At 41.8% G+C, this 20,245-nt stretch overlaps 2 long non-coding RNA genes across 2 annotated transcripts; both read right to left on the bottom strand.

Annotated features, from left to right (window-relative positions):
- Nucleotides 1-2,532: 2,532 nt before the first annotated feature.
- On the bottom strand, nt 2,533-3,657 carry LOC306920136. Its single transcript, XR_013789620.1, has 3 exons — nt 3,533-3,657; nt 3,129-3,238; nt 2,533-2,703 (listed from the first exon to the last, which is right to left on the bottom strand). It is a non-coding gene; the product is annotated as an uncharacterized lncRNA (long non-coding RNA).
- A 12,159-nt stretch (nt 3,658-15,816) lies between these two features.
- Nucleotides 15,817-18,891, bottom strand: LOC306920018. Its single transcript, XR_013789601.1, has 4 exons — nt 18,848-18,891; nt 16,752-16,873; nt 16,005-16,170; nt 15,817-15,925 (listed from the first exon to the last, which is right to left on the bottom strand). It is a non-coding gene; the product is annotated as an uncharacterized lncRNA (long non-coding RNA).
- Nucleotides 18,892-20,245: the final 1,354 nt, after the last annotated feature.

Here is a 20,245-nt window from a genome sequence, read left to right as displayed (position 1 = left end):
AAAAACGTCACGTTACAATACATTTTTTTGTTGTTTTTCTTGTTTGTAATTATTTGTTTCGTCCAAAATATTGTGTTTGTTGTCATGAGTTGTCACAACTCGAGTTGGCTTTGTCCGCGGCGTAACAGTAAATACTTTTTGAAATGTCTATGGGAAAAATGCATTGGGAATCATTTCCTGGGCCTGGCGTCGTCATGAAAGGGGGCGGGACTGCGACGCTCTATATTGTACCATCATTACAGTATAGTAACTTCCTCCACTGGTGGTCATCACTGTGTAAGTATAACTAATACACATCACTATTATTAAATTAAATCCACACGCAAACCAGTGTTGATTTCGTCGACTAAAAATAAGACGAAAACTGTTCGTCGACTACATTTTTCCACTGACGAAAACTAAATGGAAACTAAATGAAAACTAAGCTATGATGACTAAAACTAAGAGTAAATATACTGACAATTTTGTCAACAAATAAAAACTAGACTAAAATGTTAGGAAGGGACTAGTGGACAAGAGATCCAGAATAAGTCATTTTACAATTAGTTGCATGCTGAAAATAGACGATCTACAAGCTCACTTGTGGGCTTGTAGAAGTGTAAAAAACTGTCATTACGACGGCATCAAGGCCCACCTAAATACATTTTGTTCGATTAAATCTTATATTTAGTCGACTAAAACTAGACTAACACTAAAACATTCCGGGTGACTAAAATGAAAACTATTCAAGAGACTACGACAAAATTTGCTGTCAAAAACAACACTGAAGCAAACACATTTCTGGCCACTTTAAATTACTAAGTAAGTAAGTAAGTAAGTAAGTAAGTAAGTAAGAAAATACTTTTCAAAATAAAGTTAAGAGGTGCTGAACAGTGAGCACAGAACAAGCAATCAACAAGTTAAAACAAACAGGAAAACAGAGCACAATAAAGTAAAAATACAATATAGAATTTAACAAAACCAATAAACAAGGCAAACGTCTTTGAGAATCTTTGAGAATTATTAGTGAGGACCTATTATATGAAGATAGGTTGAAAAGTGGTGAAGTGGTCCTTTAACAAACTGATTTGGACCAAACCCATGCAAAAACACTTTATTGATCTATCTGTCTGTGGTGTTAAAATGGAACAGATGGCTGTTATTCATTGATTATGTAACCCAGGTGGAAAACCCAGCTTACAAGCTAAAAGAGTTAACAAGGTTAACCAAGACATTATTTTATTTGTATTGAAATTCAATGTAAGGTATTGTTTTATTTAAAAACATGTACAAAAGAACCTACCTCAAACTAATACTACTACAATGGTTTAGTTGTTCATGAGGTATACTTGAAAGCAACACTAGAGGGCAGCACTGCTTTTTACAAGCACACACACACTTGAAAGCAACAGCGTAGCTGAAAGTGACGTCACCACGTCTACACTTCCTCTTTCACGTTGGCGCGAGTGTTCAGCAGCAGCAGTGAAAAGCTGAGAGAGACTAAGTTCATAAAAAAGTATATAAATAACAGAACAGATACACCAGCTGTGGCTACAGTGTGGTCCTGTATGTTAGTCTTGCCAGGGGAGAATCCTGCAGCCGTTTGGTGTGTGAACCAAACGTTAACCCACTCGGCAAACCCCTGTTGTGAGAATTGAGTCCTGACGTCGCTCAGTACTGGAACATTGGATGTGATTCGGTCAGGTTTTTTGATGAGGTTGAAGATCCCTGGAGACCAGTATTCCTGGTAACCAGAACCCTGGGGACCCAGTAACCCTGGAGATCCAGTTGATGGCGAGCTACCCAGTTTGATGATTCCAGGACCAGATCTGCATCAACCACGTTCTCAGCAAGCAGACGGACTGTCTGTTGATGGTAGGATTGTGCCAGTCACCCGACTGGTGCTGAATTCGAACGCGTGAATTAAGAGTGCACTCCAACGAACTGAATTGATCACATAGACCCGGTCTGTGTGGAACTCTGGATCAGAGTCAGACTTGTTCAGTCTGATTCTAACTGACCTTTGACCCAATTGACTTACAAGAGTTGATTGAATTGACTTTGGACCATACTGTTGACCTTAAGAGTACAGAGCTCTAAAAAGTGACGACTTCACTTAAGACATTTCATTTTCTATTTTTATTTTGGGGGTTATTGTTGCCGGCTAATGTACCATTGTTTGTATGTATTTCATGTGCACTATCTACAGCTGCTAAAATACTAAAAGGTTACTCAACCAAAGCTAATGTGTCGTCTGATGTGTCACTGTGGTCATTGTACATCGAACATAACAGCTTTAACGGACCTAGAACAAAGCGTCCACCGTAATACGCAGAGTGGGGTACAGGTGGGGGTTACAATTACATGTTACATTACATAGTCTCCCCTTTATCTGAATAATGGAAATATGAATTATCCTCTTGAACCCCAGCATGACTATTATGGGGGGAACATTTCCCAAAATAGCAGATCTACAAGCTCATTGTCTATTTGAAACCCCCCACCCTCACCCCCCCACAGGCGGGTGGTAGCTCCAGGACCACAAAGGGTTAATCAGGTGCTGCACATACACAACTATTACTAGTTAATGCATATCTCTAGAAAACTATTTCACAAATCCAATAGTCTGTAAACCGACATGCAGAGTCGCCCCATCCTCCATTATACAACGCAGCACAGTCTTCTCCTCCTCTATAGTCATTAGGCTCACCAGGCTCCCAGTACCTGTAGAAGGAGAAACATTAATACATTACAATACCTTCACAACAAGGATTTCATCTGAATGTTTAGGTTTTTTTTAAATCATGACTTCAAATTATATTACATTATATATTTACGTACAAATTAACTGGACAATGAAATAGACAACGGATACAGAGTAACTGTTGTATTATAGCCTTTGATTCCATTTAGAAATAAATATGAAGAGGAAATAATGTGAAATGTAGTTTGCTGAAAATAAATGTAGTTAAAATGTTTTCTTTAACCCATTCTGGACGGGAACCCCTCTTGGGGTTCTGTACAGTATGTACAGTATTAAATAAATGTGATGCTGCTATATAAATATTTGTTTTTCAGAAAACTTAGGTCAGTATTTAGAAGGAGTTTTTAGAATCGGCCTCAGTAGAATAATGAAGGTAAAGTCTTACGTTGTGGTCAGTGGTGTTCCATCCACCCACTTCCACACTCCTTCTGTCTCGCTGTCGGTCAATCCAAACCACACCCCCTTGACTCTGCCAACGAGTCCGTCAACAAAGTCCTGGACAGACAAGCAGCTGGTTACTGAAGTACAATCTGTACAATACTAGATGTGTGTCTCAACTAGATGGAGTAGGTTACAGCATGCACGCACGCACACACGCGCGCACGCACGCACGCACGCACGCACGCACGCACACACACACACACACACACACACACACACACACACACACACACACACACACACACACACACACACACACACACACACACACACACACACACACACACACACACACACACACACACACACACACACACACACACACACACACACACACACACACTGCACCTGCTTCTCTCTGCTCTTTATGGTCATCAGGTCAGATTGTCTGGCTGTACAGAATGCTCTGCTGGCCTCCCAGGTCTTCTTCTCAGTAGAGATGTAGTAACACACACCATCACCAAATGTAAATCCATGTGATTCTAACAACAAAATATAATGTTAGACACTTTTTTTAATGTGATCAGATTAATGACAAATGCTGAACAACATGATATAAGAATGTATAAAAACAGTGATGTCTCACTGACCACAAAGAATCTTCTTCAGTTCGGTCAGGTTGTCATGTCTGGTCAGTAACTCATCATAACTGGTCTTCCACTGGTCTCTCTGTTTAGTCATGGTGTTAAGTCTGGTCAGTAACTGGCCTCTCTGTTCAGTCATGTTGGTAAGTCTGGTCTCTAACTTGTCAAAATGGTCAGTCCGTTGGGTCAGGTTGTCATGTCTGGTCTTCCACTGGTCTCTCTGTTTAGTCAGGTCCAAATCTGCAAGAAGGAAAATCAACAAACTGATTAGGTTTACATCCAACTTTATTGCATTTGACAATGAGACAAATAGAGGTGTCCGGTTGGCACAGGGTTGAAGTTCTAGCGTTTGTCATTGTAAAATATCTATGTGTCCACAAGGACAGACAGTTAACAGACAGGACCAGGTCCTAAAGGTCCACACGCAGTCATTTATTTTGGTGTTGTCGGACAAATGTCTATAATTTGGGCGGTATTATGCTCTGCGTCAATCCACTCCTAAAGGTCATGTTGTGACTTATTGCACGCACGCACGCACGCATGCACGCACACACTCACTCACACTCACACCTCTGTTTGTTCAGAGGATTGGAAGCATGGTGTGTGTGTGTGTGTGTGTGTGTGTGTGTGTGTGTGTGTGTGTGTGTGTGTGTGTGTGTGTGTGTGTGTGTGTGTGTGTGTGTGCGTGCGTGCGTGCGTGCGTGCGTGTGTGTGTGTGTGTGTGTGCGTGCGCCGCTGTACAGCAAAAAACTGTGGGGAGGAGCCAGGTATGAACGCACACACGCAAGCACACATTCATCCACAGATACACACCAAATCCTAATCAGACTTTGTATTGAACTGTACTTTTCTGTGCTCTTTTTGGCAAACTGTTAAAGTATTCAATCAATCAATCAATCAATCAATCAATCAAACTATTCCTGACTCAAATATGAGACATAAAGATACAGTAGTGTTTATAAAATGCTACTCACTGAGTATGACCAGGACAATGATGCCAGCCAATAGGAGCAGCCCCACACACGCTGCAACAGCTTTGAAGACATTCTTCTTAAATCCTGAATGTAAACATCAGACACATTTTCACTATTATTGTATACATTAAGGCAGAGCACATGTATTGTGTTGCGCATGTGAATAAAAGCGAATTCCATTAAACACATCCAATAAAGCATTGACAAGAGAGGCTCTGTGATGTGCCTGCACCAAGAGAGGCTCTGTGATGTGGCTGCGCCGACAACTGCTATTGCGTAAGATTGATAGATGTGTTACTTAAATCATTGTATTATTATTATTATTAGTAGTAGTAGTAGTAGTAGTAGTACTTAGTAGTAGTAGTAGTAGTAGTAGTAGTAGTAGTAGTAATAGTATTCTTTGTTTTTACCTCCATGCTGTGCTGTGTTCCCAGGGTCAGAACCTCGGAGGTTTTCGTAGACGGTTAGTTCTATACCTCCATGCCGTGCTGTGTTCTCAGGGACAGAAACACTGAGGGTTTCATAAGTGTCGTCGGTCGGTTCTGGTGTGGTGTAGATGTCTTCAGACATTTTAGGTTGAGTTCAGTTGAATTTCTGAGTTGAGTTGAGTTTCTGAGTTGAATTGACTCCAGTTGAGGTGTACACGTCTTCAGATATTGTAGTGGGTTTTCAGACTGCTCTCCTTATACAGCTTGATGGAACACATGTCACAAGAGAGGAAGTTTGAGAGAGGATGAGGATGTGGTGAAATTGCACTGCTTCCAGCCAATCAGGTGGATTGACCCATAATATGTGTCAATCCACCGGCATCCTTGCTGAGGAAATTCACAACAAAGACATGCACATCCCCAACCCAAACTTGGGCAGGTGTTGAGCGACTATAACAGACACTGAGGAAGAGCATTGTGGTGTTGAGTGATTATAACAGACACTGAGGAAGAGCATTGTGGTGTTGAGTGATTATAACAGACACTGAGGAAGAGCATTGTGGTGTTGAGTGACTATAACAGACACTGAGGAAGAGCATTGTGGTGTTGAGTGACTATAACAGACACTGAGGAAGAGCATTGTGGTGTTGAGTGACTATAACAGACACTGAGGAAGAGCATTGTGGTGTTGAGTGACTATAACAGACACTGAGGAAGAGCATTGTGGTGTTGAGTGACTATAACAGACACTGAGGAAGAGCATTGTGGTGTTGAGTGACTATAACAGACACTGAGGAAGAGCATTGTGGTGTTGAGTGACTATAACAGACACTGAGGAAGAGCATTGTACTCCAAACGTCAGTCACTTTAACCCATTCCGTGCTATCCACGAGATATCTCGTGGAAAGTTATCAATTCCATCAGAGCCATCCACGAGAAACACGAGATTTGATTAAAAAACATTACCCTTTTTTGGCCTCCGTTAGCTAGCATCCATAGGCCTCTCATTGTAGAAACTACATGTTAATCCACGGTGCACGTGCATGGGGTTATTAGTGGTATTTATGCTCAGAATGGCATAAAGTGCCATGTTTAAATAGCCTATTAAAACGTTAACTAATCATGATGCTGCTCTGGGGGCCTCGTCCGTCCCCTAGGCCCCTCGCTACACTACAGATCCTGCTCTGGGGGCCTCGTCCGTCCCCTAGGCCCCTCGCTACACTACAGATCCTGCTCTGGGGGCCTCGTCCGTCCCCTAGGCCCCTCGCTACACTACAAATCCTGCTCTGGGAGCCTCGTCCGTCCCCTAGGCCCCTCGCTACACTACAGATCCTGCTCTGGGGGCCTCGTCCGTCCCCTAGGCCCCTCGCTACACTACAGATCCTGCTCTGGGGGCCTCGTCCGTCCCCTAGGCCCCTCGCTACACTACAGATCCTGCTCTGGGGGCCTCGTCCGTCCCCTAGGCCCCTCGCTACACTACAGATCCTGCTCTGGGGGCCTCGTCCGTCCCCTAGGCCCCTCACTACACTACAGATCGTCCCCTAGGCCCCTCGCTACACTACAGATCCTGCTCTGGGGGCCTCGTCCGTCCCCTAGGCCCCTCGCTACACTACAGATCCTGCTCTGGGGGCCTCGTCCGTCCCCTAGGCCCCTCACTACACTACAGATCCTGCTCTGGGGGCCTCGTCCGTCCCCTAGGCCCCTCGCTACACTACAGATCGTCCCCTAGGCCCCTCACTACAGTGCAATAAGGCACTTTGGAGCATTGGAGCCCTCAGTGTTTCTTTATTGTTATTCTGGATTGACAGAAATAAACAGAACACAAACAGAACAGACAACATGATGTCTAATGATGACTTGACATGACATTAAGCCTCATTGTAAACATAATACAGTAGGTGTTCCACTCTGGAGGGATTTCCATGAAGATATTGCCCGTAAGATATGGACTAGTACACTATGTAAATGATACATTTAACTCTTTTTTCCCCCAAGTCCATATATATATATATATATATATATATATACGTACCCCAACGTATACTCCGTCTATATAATGGTTGAGGCCTACGGGTCTGGTTCCTATAGCAACGCCCCACCGTTCCAAGCAGGGGTGGGCAACTGGCGGCCCGGGGGCCACATGCGGCCCCCACCTTCACTTAATGTGGCCCTCAGGTTAATGTCAGAATACTGATTATAATATTGGTTTCAGCTGTTTACAATTCCACAACATGCAAACATGACCCGCTTTAATTACTTCAGTCTAAATTAGTAGCTCATTGCTCAACACAAGTATAATTAAAGGCATTTGAAATGACATGTTAATGTTAATTTTCAGGATTCCAATTCAAAAATAGCAAAAATTCAGGATTTCCATTCGAATATAGCAAAAATAGCCGATCTACAAGCTCAAAACGATCGGCTATTTTTGCTACGACAGTAATATATGGCCCTAGGGAGTAAGTGTGGAAATATAGTGGCCCTCTCCATCGTCAAAGTTGCCCACCCCTGAACTATGGGATTGCAAATAAATTCACAGTGCAAAGCAGTTGAAAGGAGGATTTTCAAGCCTCCATAAGTCAGAATCTAGTCAGACACATCCATCAAAGCTGTGTTCAGACACAAGTCAGGTGTCTTGAATGCAGCTCAGTAAGGGCATATGTCGACCCCGCCCGCTCACCTCCGCCCCACCCCCTCCTGGTGCTGCGGCCATCTTGGAAACTAAACACAATATAAACAGTGGGAGAAGGGTGGGCTCGAGAAAGGCCCTTATTCATTTTCTTAATAGAACCCTTACGCCACCTTTACAAAGCTCTCAAACGGTGCTCAGTGACAGAACCTTCAGGGTTACAGTACAGTTAGTAAAGTGCTGACCACAACCAACATGGTACACAGTAGGGGTTGCACTAACTATTATTATTATTAATTTACTTAGGTCTTCCATCACCAATGATCCATACGACACTAACTAGTCACGTTTTAACCCATTTTGGGCGGGAACCCGTGTTTTAAGCATTATGTTATAATTTAGCTATTGAAAAATAGCAGATCTACAAGCTCATAGCACGGCACCGAGTGCCGCGCTACGAGCTTGTAGGTCTGCTACTTTTGAAAAATCGTTAAATGTGCCTCAAATCTTTGAGTACAGTATATATAGTTTTTTAACTCAAATCTTTGCTTCTGGGAGGAGGGTCCCTGGGACAACATATGTTCAGATGGGGGTCGGCGGCCGATTACATATAATCTTTGGGGTCCTTGACATGAAATATTGAGCACCACTGATATAGAAACGTTTTTCACAAAATTGTTATGATTTAGAATACATTTTTTAAATTCCAATGTCAGGCCTTTAAAACCGTATGTAGGACGTCCAACATACTATTTTTTTTTGATATATAATTTTTATCCCACGATTTTTGTAACCCATCTTTTCACCCCTGTGTCAATTATCTAATGTGATCCTGGGCTCTACACACCCTCCGCCACCCTGGGGAGAGCAACGGACTTGAACCCCCCCCTCACCGCCCACCCTTTTTTCCCCCTCACTGTATGTTTCTTTTCCCTTTTTACCTCCTTTATGATGAATTCCTGTTCTGTTCTTTGACTACCGGTATATAGAAGTGTCTATTTGTACGTCTCTAAATGTTTTGATGAATTGAACAAGGTGGGCCCTCTTGTAAACAAGTGTAATGCTTAATTGGGTCGTCCACTCACAGTTAACAGTCTTTGTATTGAGTTTGTGCTTGAAATGTACTGTAATTCTGCAAACTGTTAATAAATATTTCAATCAATCAATCAATCAAAGATACTAGAGTGTGTGTGGCGAGTGTGTGTGTGTGTGTGTGTGTGTGGGGGGGGGGGGGGGGGGGGGCAAACACTGTCTTTTAAAGTGAACGTGTATGCTGGCACTGGGAACTGGGGTTTATGCTAACAGCTAGCGGTAGAGACAAAGAAGTCCCAACTATAGTCATTTGAATTTCATACTTTACCAGATTTGAACCTGGGCAGGAAGGCTATTTCTCAGCAGAATGTTTAAGCATTCCTAAATGATTCTTCCTTGTATTGTTTCATTCTCATGATGTGAAAGAAAGCCCTTCAGAAAGACCTAGTTGAACTCAAGGGTCAATGACCTTTATAGTTTATTGTGTGAGAGAGAGAATAGAGAAGTTGGCCTTATTGAGAAGTAAAATAGAGAAGTTGTCATAGTGGCATTATTGAGAAAGAGTCTTACTGTCCGAATCAAGGGAGAGACACACGCATTGACCCTCTTCACATGCACGTACGCAACTGTCGCAACACATCATATTTCTCAGGGGGGACGGGGGACGATGACAACACATCCATCAAAGCTGTGTTCAGACACAAGTCAGGTGTCTTGAATGCAGCTCAGTAAGGGCATATGTCGACCCCGCCCGCTCACCTCCGCCCCACCCCCTCCTGGTGCTGCGGCCATCTTGGAAACTAAACACAATATAAACAGTGGGAGAAGGGTGGGCTCGAGAAAGGCCCTTATTCATTTTCTTAATAGAACCCTTACGCCACCTTTACAAAGCTCTCAAACGGTGCTCAGTGACAGAACCTTCAGGGTTACAGTACAGTTAGTAAAGTGCTGACCACAACCAACATGGTACACAGTAGGGGTTGCACTAACTATTATTATTATTAATTTACTTAGGTCTTCCATCACCAATGATCCATACGACACTAACTAGTCACGTTTTAACCCATTTTGGGCGGGAACCCGTGTTTTAAGCATTATGTTATAATTTAGCTATTGAAAAATAGCAGATCTACAAGCTCATAGCACGGCACCGAGTGCCGCGCTACGAGCTTGTAGGTCTGCTACTTTTGAAAAATCGTTAAATGTGCCTCAAATCTTTGAGTACAGTATATATAGTTTTTTAACTCAAATCTTTGCTTCTGGGGGGGTCCCTGGGACAACATATGTTCAGATGGGGGTCGGCGGCCGATTACATATAATCTTTGGGGTCCTTGACATGAAATATTGAGCACCACTGATATAGAAACGTTTTTCACAAAATTGTTATGATTTAGAATACATTTTTTAAATTCCAATGTCAGGCCTTTAAAACCGTATGTAGGACGTCCAACATACTATTTTTTTTTTATATATAATTTTTATCCCACGATTTTTGTAACCCATCTTTTCACCCCTGTGTCAATTATCTAATGTGATCCTGGGCTCTACACACCCTCCGCCACCCTGGGGAGAGCAACGGACTTGAACCCCCCCCTCACCGCCCACCCTTTTTTCCCCCTCACTGTATGTTTCTTTTCCCTTTTTACCTCCTTTATGATGAATTCCTGTTCTGTTCTTTGACTACCGGTATATAGAAGTGTCTATTTGTACGTCTCTAAATGTTTTGATGAATTGAACAAGGTGGGCCCTCTTGTAAACAAGTGTAATGCTTAATTGGGTCGTCCACTCACAGTTAACAGTCTTTGTATTGAGTTTGTGCTTGAAATGTACTGTAATTCTGCAAACTGTTAATAAATATTTCAATCAATCAATCAATCAAAGATACTAGAGTGTGTGTGGCGAGTGTGTGTGTGTGTGTGTGTGTGTGTGTGTGTGTGTGTGGGGGGGGGGGGGGGCAAACACTGTCTTTTAAAGTGAACGTGTATGCTGGCACTGGGAACTGGGGTTTATGCTAACAGCTAGCGGTAGAGACAAAGAAGTCCCAACTATAGTCATTTGAATTTCATACTTTACCAGATTTGAACCTGGGCAGGAAGGCTATTTCTCAGCAGAATGTTTAAGCATTCCTAAATGATTCTTCCTTGTATTGTTTCATTCTCATGATGTGAAAGAAAGCCCTTCAGAAAGACCTAGTTGAACTCAAGGGTCAATGACCTTTATAGTTTATTGTGTGAGAGAGAGAATAGAGAAGTTGGCCTTATTGAGAAGTAAAATAGAGAAGTTGTCATAGTGGCATTATTGAGAAAGAGTCTTACTGTCCGAATCAAGGGAGAGACACACGCATTGACCCTCTTCACATGCACGTACGCAACTGTCGCAACACATCATATTTCTCAGGGGGGACGGGGGACGATGACAACACATCCATCAAAGCTGTGTTCAGACACAAGTCAGGTGTCTTGAATGCAGCTCAGTAAGGGCATATGTCGACCCCGCCCGCTCACCTCCGCCCCACCCCCTCCTGGTGCTGCGGCCATCTTGGAAACTAAACACAATATAAACAGTGGGAGAAGGGTGGGCTCGAGAAAGGCCCTTATTCATTTTCTTAATAGAACCCTTACGCCACCTTTACAAAGCTCTCAAACGGTGCTCAGTGACAGAACCTTCAGGGTTACAGTACAGTTAGTAAAGTGCTGACCACAACCAACATGGTACACAGTAGGGGTTGCACTAACTATTATTATTATTATTATTAATTTACTTAGGTCTTCCATCACCAATGATCCATACAACACTAACTAGTCACGTTTTAACCCATTTTGGGCGGGAACCCGTGTTTTAAGCTATAATTTAGCTATTGAAAAATAGCAGATCTACAAGCTCGTAGCGCGGCACCGAGTGCCGCGCTACGAGCTTGTAGGTCTGCTACTTTTGAAAAATCGTTAAATGTGCCTCAAATCTTTGAGTACAGTATATATAGTTTTTTAACTCAAATCTTTGCTTCTGGGAGGAGGGTCCCTGGGACAACATATGTTCAGATGGGGGTCGGCGGCCGATTACATATAATCTTTGGGGTCCTTGACATGAAATATTGAGCACCACTGATATAGAAACGTTTTTCAGAAAATTGTTATGATTTAGAATACATTTTTTAAATGTCAATGTCAGGCCTTTAAAACCGTATGTAGGACGTCCAACATACTATTTTTTTTTTATATATAATTTTTATCCCATGATTTTTGTAACCCATCTTTTCACCCCTGTGTCAATTATCTAATGTGATCCTGGGCTCTACACACCCTCCGCCACCCTGGGGAGAGCAACGGACTTGAACCCCCCCCTCACCGCCCACCCTTTTTTCCCCCTCACTGTATGTTTCTTTTCCCTTTTTACCTCCTTTATGATGAATTCCTGTTCTGTTCTTTGACTACCGGTATATAGAAGTGTCTATTTGTACGTCTCTAAATGTTTTGATGAATTGAACAAGGTGGGCCCTCTTGTAAACAAGTGTAATGCTTAATTGGGTCGTCCACTCACAGTTAACAGTCTTTGTATTGAGTTTGTGCTTGAAATGTACTGTAATTCTGCAAACTGTTAATAAATATTTCAATCAATCAATCAATCAAAGATACTAGAGTGTGTGTGGCGAGTGTGTGTGTGTGTGTGTGTGTGTGTGTGTGTGTGTGTGTGGGGGGGGGGCAAACACTGTCTTTTAAAGTGAACGTGTATGCTGGCACTGGGAACTGGGGTTTATGCTAACAGCTAGCGGTAGAGACAAAGAAGTCCCAACTATAGTCATTTGAATTTCATACTTTACCAGATTTGAACCTGGGCAGGAAGGCTATTTCTCAGCAGAATGTTTAAGCATTCCTAAATGATTCTTCCTTGTATTGTTTCATTCTCATGATGTGAAAGAAAGGCTGTTTTAATTATTGTATTAAATTCTTTGAAGAGTCTCTTTTCACACTTTTATACTAAGACAATGTATTGGACTGTAGGCTGTCGGGGTCAAGGTCGGGGTCAAGGTCGGGGTCAGGGTCAAGGCAGTTTGTATAAGTGCTGACCCTCTGAAGGACAGCTCTGCACCAGGTCAATGCAAAAAAAAACAGTCTCAATATAAGAAAAAAAAAATTGAGAGGAAATGGACTAAAAACAAGTGAAATAATCTGCCAGTGCAGTAAGAGAATCGTACTTGGTAAGAATTCTTGTATTTAGAACAAATGTCTAGGCATTAGTGAAGGAGGGAATTCTTTATATAAGTGATTAATACTTAATTCCAAGCACTGGAATAAGTCAGATCAACTCAAAACTAGCTTACAAAGCTCTTCAAATCAGTGGTTAAAACTCATCCCAAGCACTGCATCAAGTGAAATGGACTCAAAACTAGCTTGCAAATCCCTTAAAATGAGTGGTTAAAACTCATCCCAAGCACTGCATCAAGTCAAATGTTCTCATACCTAGCTTGTAAATACCTTCAAATAAGTTGTAAAAACTTATCCCAAGCACTGTATTAATTATAATACACTCAAAACTAGCTTGTCAGTTCTTCTTCCACAGGTAATTTTACTTAATTGAGGTGAAATGATCTTAAAACAAGTGCTATTAAAAGGTGATTCTTCTTCATTCTAGGGTTGTCATGAGCTTTTCTGTCTTAAAATCCTAAAGGCATTCACATTAAAGAAATTAAGGCATAATTTACTTTTTCAACATTTATTAAATGTTAATACAAAAACAAAGTGCTCTTTACATAAGTGCTTTATGCAGTGGTTCTCAACCTTTTCCAGACTATGGGCTCCAGAGCATCCATCTGATGCTCTGGAGCATAAGTGGCCAGGTGCAGGTTTCTTTGTAACAATTTGATTGATTATTAAAATATATGTTTTATATAAATGTTTTAAAATGTGTTTTGCCACAGTTCATTTGGGTCCCACTTGCAATGGCCCACATGTTGAGAACCACTGGCTTAAAGGTGCTATAAGTGAATTGAAATTGAATTAAGTGGCGACATTACATCCCTGCTCAAATTATTTCTCTTGGCCCGTTAACATGTGCATGCTTTGATTTTTGTAATCAAACAGTGGCCATCTAAACTTAACATTCATAACATGGATTATAGTTCACAAGTGATTTACAGACATTTTTGAAGTTGTACAAAAATGGGATGTTCAGTGCATATTGCATTTTGAGAAGGAATTGGGTCTTGGCTAAGCAGTACAAAATACGGAGTATGTATATTAGAGTAAATTTTAGATTTTTGGGGGATTGCTGGCATACCACATGCAGTCATATGTTAAGTGGCTTAGTCTCAATGGTAACAACTACCGGTAAATCAGGTTTCAAGGTCTCTGATAATAGACAATTTGGTAGACAGATCACTGTTATGAATGTTGTCAAAATGCAATAGGCACTGAGCATTACAATATTTCACCCATAGATGTGGGCATTGACTCTGAGCAACTGACCGTTAAGGATCCCCTCTGTAAAGATGCATTTCGTTATCAAACCTCCTAATTTCAAGGACCCCTCTGAGGTCCTGATGAAGGAGATGGTGACAGAATATATGGGTACGGTCTTGACGCCGTCGCCTGATGGAGGTAGCACCAAGTTTGTTCCAACCTGAGAAAGACAAACAAAAAAGATACATGGACCAATGTAAAAGACTGTCGAAAAGCAAAGGGTATAAGCAAGATAATGGTGTTCACTGATTGCAGTCTTATACAGTACATGTTCAGAAATACATTTTCTGAATAATTCTATAACAGGCAGTCAGGCACATTCTTAACCACTTCAACTGGACATGGCTTGGCACTGCACTTGGAGCTGGCACGGTTTTCCCATCTACACCAAATCTTTGAGAATATTGATGCTGGGTTCAAGCGGTTAAAATTAATAACATTTCCATTTAGATATGCAGAGGAACTTACAGGCTTATGGTCGAACACCAAGTTGGACTCCTCGATAGCGTGCTGGTACACTTTTCTCCCAACTTTGTACACTGTTGGCAGAAGCAGTGTCGGTAGCTGTTCCCCCAAAACTGTAGGAAGACAATTTTATATCAATATGTATTAATGTGGCATGGCATATCTGTGATTATGTCATTTAGTAACACAATAAAACACCTGCTAAAATATCCATTTGCATAGTCTGCTGTACAATATAACAATATATTACCGTGTGTTAATCCATCAAGAGAGGAGGTTATTTTCCATTTGCATCTTGCCAGGTACAGGAACGTTTGTGTCAGGAGTTTTTGGCCCAGCCTCTCCATGCAAGATCCGTTCAATCTTTAAAAAAAATCAAATGGAGGAAAACAAAATCAAATGTGTCAGCTGACATACTGATAAAAGATTATTATAACAATGCAATTGTTATAACATATCGTTATATGCACTCATATGTAAACTTCTTTGTAACTTACCATGCCTGGAGTGGATAGATGTGGGAACTCTTGGCCAATCTCCTGCACCCTTGTTTCCCCTTATCAACTTGGCCCTTTTTTCTACATTTTGCAGAAAGTACAGCAGTGCAATTGTACAAGAATGTTAAAAGGATAACACAAAATGTCCTCAGGGCAATTGCAGACAGGTGATCTTTTATGGCAGTTTTGAGGGAAGGTAAGGAGTTGCACTTTATTGATAGCCATTTTTGTGCCTTTGAAGTAGTACAACAGGTACATGCGGGCACTGGTCCCCTGAGTATCTTGTAGACCAGGCCCATTGCAAGTTGCTGTACTCTGCCATCCCACCCTAACATAATGAGCAGAGGTGGTTATGCTATAGGTGTGAGGTGTAGAAGTAGTCCAATTAGTTTATTTTGGGAGGTCTGTAGTAGTTCAGATTGTAATGACGATGTGCTACAGTGTAGTACATCAACGTAATTACAATCTAAACTACTACAGATTACTACACTACCATGAGGCACATGCATAGGCAAAATTACATTTGATGAGTGCTGCAGCTAGTATCCTCAGTGCATTCCTACTGACCTGTACACTGCCGTTTCCTGCATGTTTTGCTCCACCAGGCTGAGGAGCTGCAAATTGTTTCTCAACCATTCTTAAAGCAATATGGCTTTTTCATCCAATATGGTAGAGTCTATAAAAGAAAATACACAATATTACCAATGATTATATGGCTCTAATGCTTCAACAATGAATTCAGTTCCAACAATTACCTGGTATGCGTGTCCTATGATCACCACGTTCATTACTTTGTGGCGGTGTCTGCTGTGTGCTCTGTGACCTCAGCCTCTTTCTCAGCCCCTTTATGGTGTTCCGAAGCCTCTGTTCGAGGAATCCAGCAGATGGGTATTTGCCCCATCCTGGGGTGTACCGGATTCCCTGTAAAGAAATGAAAATCATTGGTGAATACAGATAAGGCACATTTTAATTTTTACAGTGTGACCAGAAGATGTGGCTAGAACAGGGTTTGTCTCTCTTATCTTAACCGTCTGATGACACCGGGCATAAAAACGCACAGACGTCCAGTACTCTGGTGCTGGAAGATGAATTATATTATGTCAAGCTGACTGTTTTAGCATAAATTCCTCTAGAAAATGTTAATTACACACGATTCCAATGCTTGAGTCGTCCAAGCAGGGAATCCCTGAAACAAAGATGTAGTCTGGGCCTTTTTGGTCTCAGAGGTAGTACTGTAAACACAGAAAAACTAAAATTACCAGCAGAGTCAAACTAGATTAAGTAAAACATGTGTCGCACCCCAGTATAATGGCTGTAGCATTGTCTGCAGCAAACGGGGGATCAGCATAAAACTACATGTGGTACTGGTACATGTGTTGTGCAAAGGGGTAAAGTGATTATTTCTAGCAAATAGGTAAATGTCAGAAAGCAAAACATATAGGGCAAATTGCATGGAATGTATTAGAATAAAAAAGTTTCAGTAACACTGAATGGGTAGGTACCGTCACAAATCATCTTGCTCTAGGACACTTCGACACCAACTCTGGGGGAGCCCTGGATCAAACTGGGAACCTCACGGTTCCCATCAGGCTGCTCTACTGCCCACTCTACCCCTGAGCCACTGCTGTGAATATGAAAATAGTAATGATGGGAGATTAATCGCCAAACACATCGGTCGATTCTAGTTGTTTTTATTATTAATCTGCATTGATTTGATCGGTCTGATTGTCTTTACAGCTAAACAAGACCAGAGTAACAGCTCGAACAGATCTACAAGCTCACAATATTAAATAAAAAAGGCATTAAAGTTAAATCAGACTTGTCTAAGCCTGCAGTACAGATACCCAGGCTGTTACATGTATTTTTCATTATGGACAAAGTTATTATAATTATTCAATACAGAAAGAGGTCATAAGACATTGGTAATATCGGCCATAACAGCAATTAATTATATCGGATATCGACCAAAATGTCTCATCGGCACATCCCTAGAAAATAGTTATACCTTAAAGACTATCAATAAGGTATGTCAGCTGCTACTGTGTAGTGTCTCTGACAAAGCCATCCATTGATCTTAAAAAACAAAACAAAAAAACAAAGCACTTTAGACCTGAATTTGTGTTGCCTTATAGTGTTTAACCACTTTAAACATTATTTAAATTTTTAGCTGTAAAAAAAAATAGCAGATCTACAAGCTCATAGCGCGGCACTCGGCTCATAGCATGATATGAGCTAGCTCCTTTAGGAACCCTACGTTAAAGTTTCTGACATTTTGATGACTTTACGTAGGGTTCCTTATCATCGACTTCAAGCGACATGGGATGCAATCTGATTTACCCTGACTTAGCCCTGTGCTGCGGTGTGGGTGTCACGCTGACATATTCCAAAAGAACCATATGAACGCTATAGGAGACAACGAACCTTCTGACCCCCCCCCCGTGAACGGCTCAGAAGCCGTTAAGTATTTTTAATGTTTGTACGACCGTTTTGGCAGCTCTGAAATTCTCTCTTGTGTCCCTCCTTGTTGACATCTCGGTTGGCTAGCTGCGCCTACGAGGCGCGTAGGGAGGCGCAGCTAGCCAACCGAGATGCTGGAGGCGGTACAATGGGATGTCAACAAGAGAGAATTTCAGAGCTGCCAAAACGGTCGTACAAACATTAAAAATACTTCCCTTCTGAGCCGTTCGCGGGGGGGGTCAGAAGGTTCGTTGTCTCCTATAGCGTTCATATGGTTCTTTTGGAATATGTCAGCGTGACACCCACACCGCAGCACAGGGGTAAGTCAGGGTAAATCAGATTGCATCCCATGTCGCTTGAAGCCGGTGATACCGGACCCTACGGGTTAGGGGTCCAAAGGAGCTCAACCCGGGGGGTCCGGAAACGGGCTAGATATGAGCTATTTTTGACTCAAATATTTGCTTCTGGGGGTCCCTGGAAAAACATATTTTCAAATGGGGGTCGTTGGCCAAATACATATCATTCTGGGGGTCCTTGATATGAAATAGTTTGAGCATCACTGATATAGAAACAAACAAGTTTTAGAAAAATGTTTGCATGCCTTGAACACCACTGCTAGGGTAATTTATTCAACTATTTTAACAAATAGCCAACACAGTGAGCTCATGGTTGCTACAAAGTAGAAACCACTGAATGCATTTGTTCATTGTTAATGTAGCACTATGTTTGCCATGTTGACTACCGGAATAAACAACTAATGCTAAAGCTGGGGAAATGTTAGTGTTGCACTTATGGTATAATAGCCATGAAGGACACAGTAGTACTCTGGTTGTATTTGAGTAGCTTATATATGTAGCATTTAGATCCAGAAACATCCTCTCCATATATTTCATAACAGAAATACACATGCCAACCAAACTACTACTTCAACAGAACAGCAAGTTTACATTAAACAGCTTGCTGAGACCACAATGTCTCATTGACTGGCGTTAGCAAAACGTTAGCATGTTGCTCGTTAGCACTGCAAACAGGTTGCTTGCTTGGTAGGCTACTGGGATAATGAAGCTTCCAGCATGTGTATTGTGTAGACAACAACAACGTGGTGGTCTGGTGGCATAGACAAATACAAATGAACACAAACCTTTTAATGTAATGGCACACTGAAAGTAATCCTTTTGGTTATCCTCCTCTCCTCTCACTGCTCTCTGGACTGCTGCTGCAGCAGCCTGCGCGGGCTTTTTCCTATGGCTTTTTCCAACGATGCAAACACTTCCTGATAAGTGACGTCACTACTCACTACGTCAGATGCGCATTGTCCGCGCAGAGCCCCCCCCCCCCCCCAACCAACCAACCACCACCACCACGCACGCACGCACGCACGCACGCACACAATATGAGCAGGCCTAAATATTTTGACAGGAATTTTCATAGCAATGTCAAAAGGACATTTATTTTCACAGTAAGGTAGTATATTTATTAAGACTGCAATAATATCATTGTTTATTGTTTTGATGTATTGTAATATGGAACTATGGTAAGAAAAATATTATACAGATAGGCTTATAACAGAAAAATGACCTGTAAAAATACAGTATACAGTTTTTGGGTTTAATTGTCTCCACCAGGCCGAAGGCATGGTGAGAGAGTATGTTTTGCACTCCGTCCGTCCGTCTGTGTGTACAGCTAATCTCCGGCACCGTTGGCGCTGCCGATGCCAAACTTTCCACACACACTCCCTGGATGCCAACGACGAACCTCTGACCAATTTTTCCACAACAGCTTGTTATAGCGCCACCATGAGGCGGACTTTTGCAAAACACATTTCTTTATATTACTCGTACATAGTTTATCCATACATCACGCAACTCAGTATACACCATCTCTATAGTCATGTGATCAACACAGACCACTCCGCGTCCCCATATTCCATCGCCATTGGCTAAGATTGCCTTTCAAAGTTCTGCAGATTTGTCCGTTTTGAACAAAATGCCTCAAATCATGAACACAGTGTGCGATTTCCGTGAAATTATGCACACACATTACCACTAGGCAGAGGAAGAAATGCCACTTAAAAAAGAGGACTCATGGTGGCGCTATAACAGACCAATTCATGTTCTTGAATCTTACCTATAATTGCACCGATCTGTGTACAACTTTGCATGCTCACTCCCTAGAGGCCAAGACAAAACCTTTGCCCTGCATTTCCCACATCTGCCTGTTGTTGCGCCACCATGAGGCCAATTTCTGCAGAACTTAAACGCTTACTGTAAATCACTCGGGATAGCGTCTGCTAAATGCCTAAATTGTAAATTTGTCAATTGCTATTATCCTGGTTACTGTCAATTTTAATATTTTACATTCTTATAAAGTAGGCCTATTTAATCAATCAGTCAATCAATCAATGAATGAATAAAAAATGAATATACATGTTGGGTACAAAAATAACCCCGTATTTTATAACCCTTTTTTGCTACTTTCTAATTCTTTGTTTGGCCCAAAACATTGTGTTTATTGTCATGATTTGTCACGACAAGAGTTG

This window comes from Electrona antarctica (genome assembly GCF_951216825.1).
Source record: "Electrona antarctica genome assembly, chromosome: 3".
Classification (NCBI taxonomy): Eukaryota; Metazoa; Chordata; class Actinopteri; order Myctophiformes; family Myctophidae; genus Electrona; species Electrona antarctica.
The sequence above is the reverse complement of the archived record's forward strand: the minus strand, read 5'-3'. Positions and strand labels throughout refer to the sequence as shown.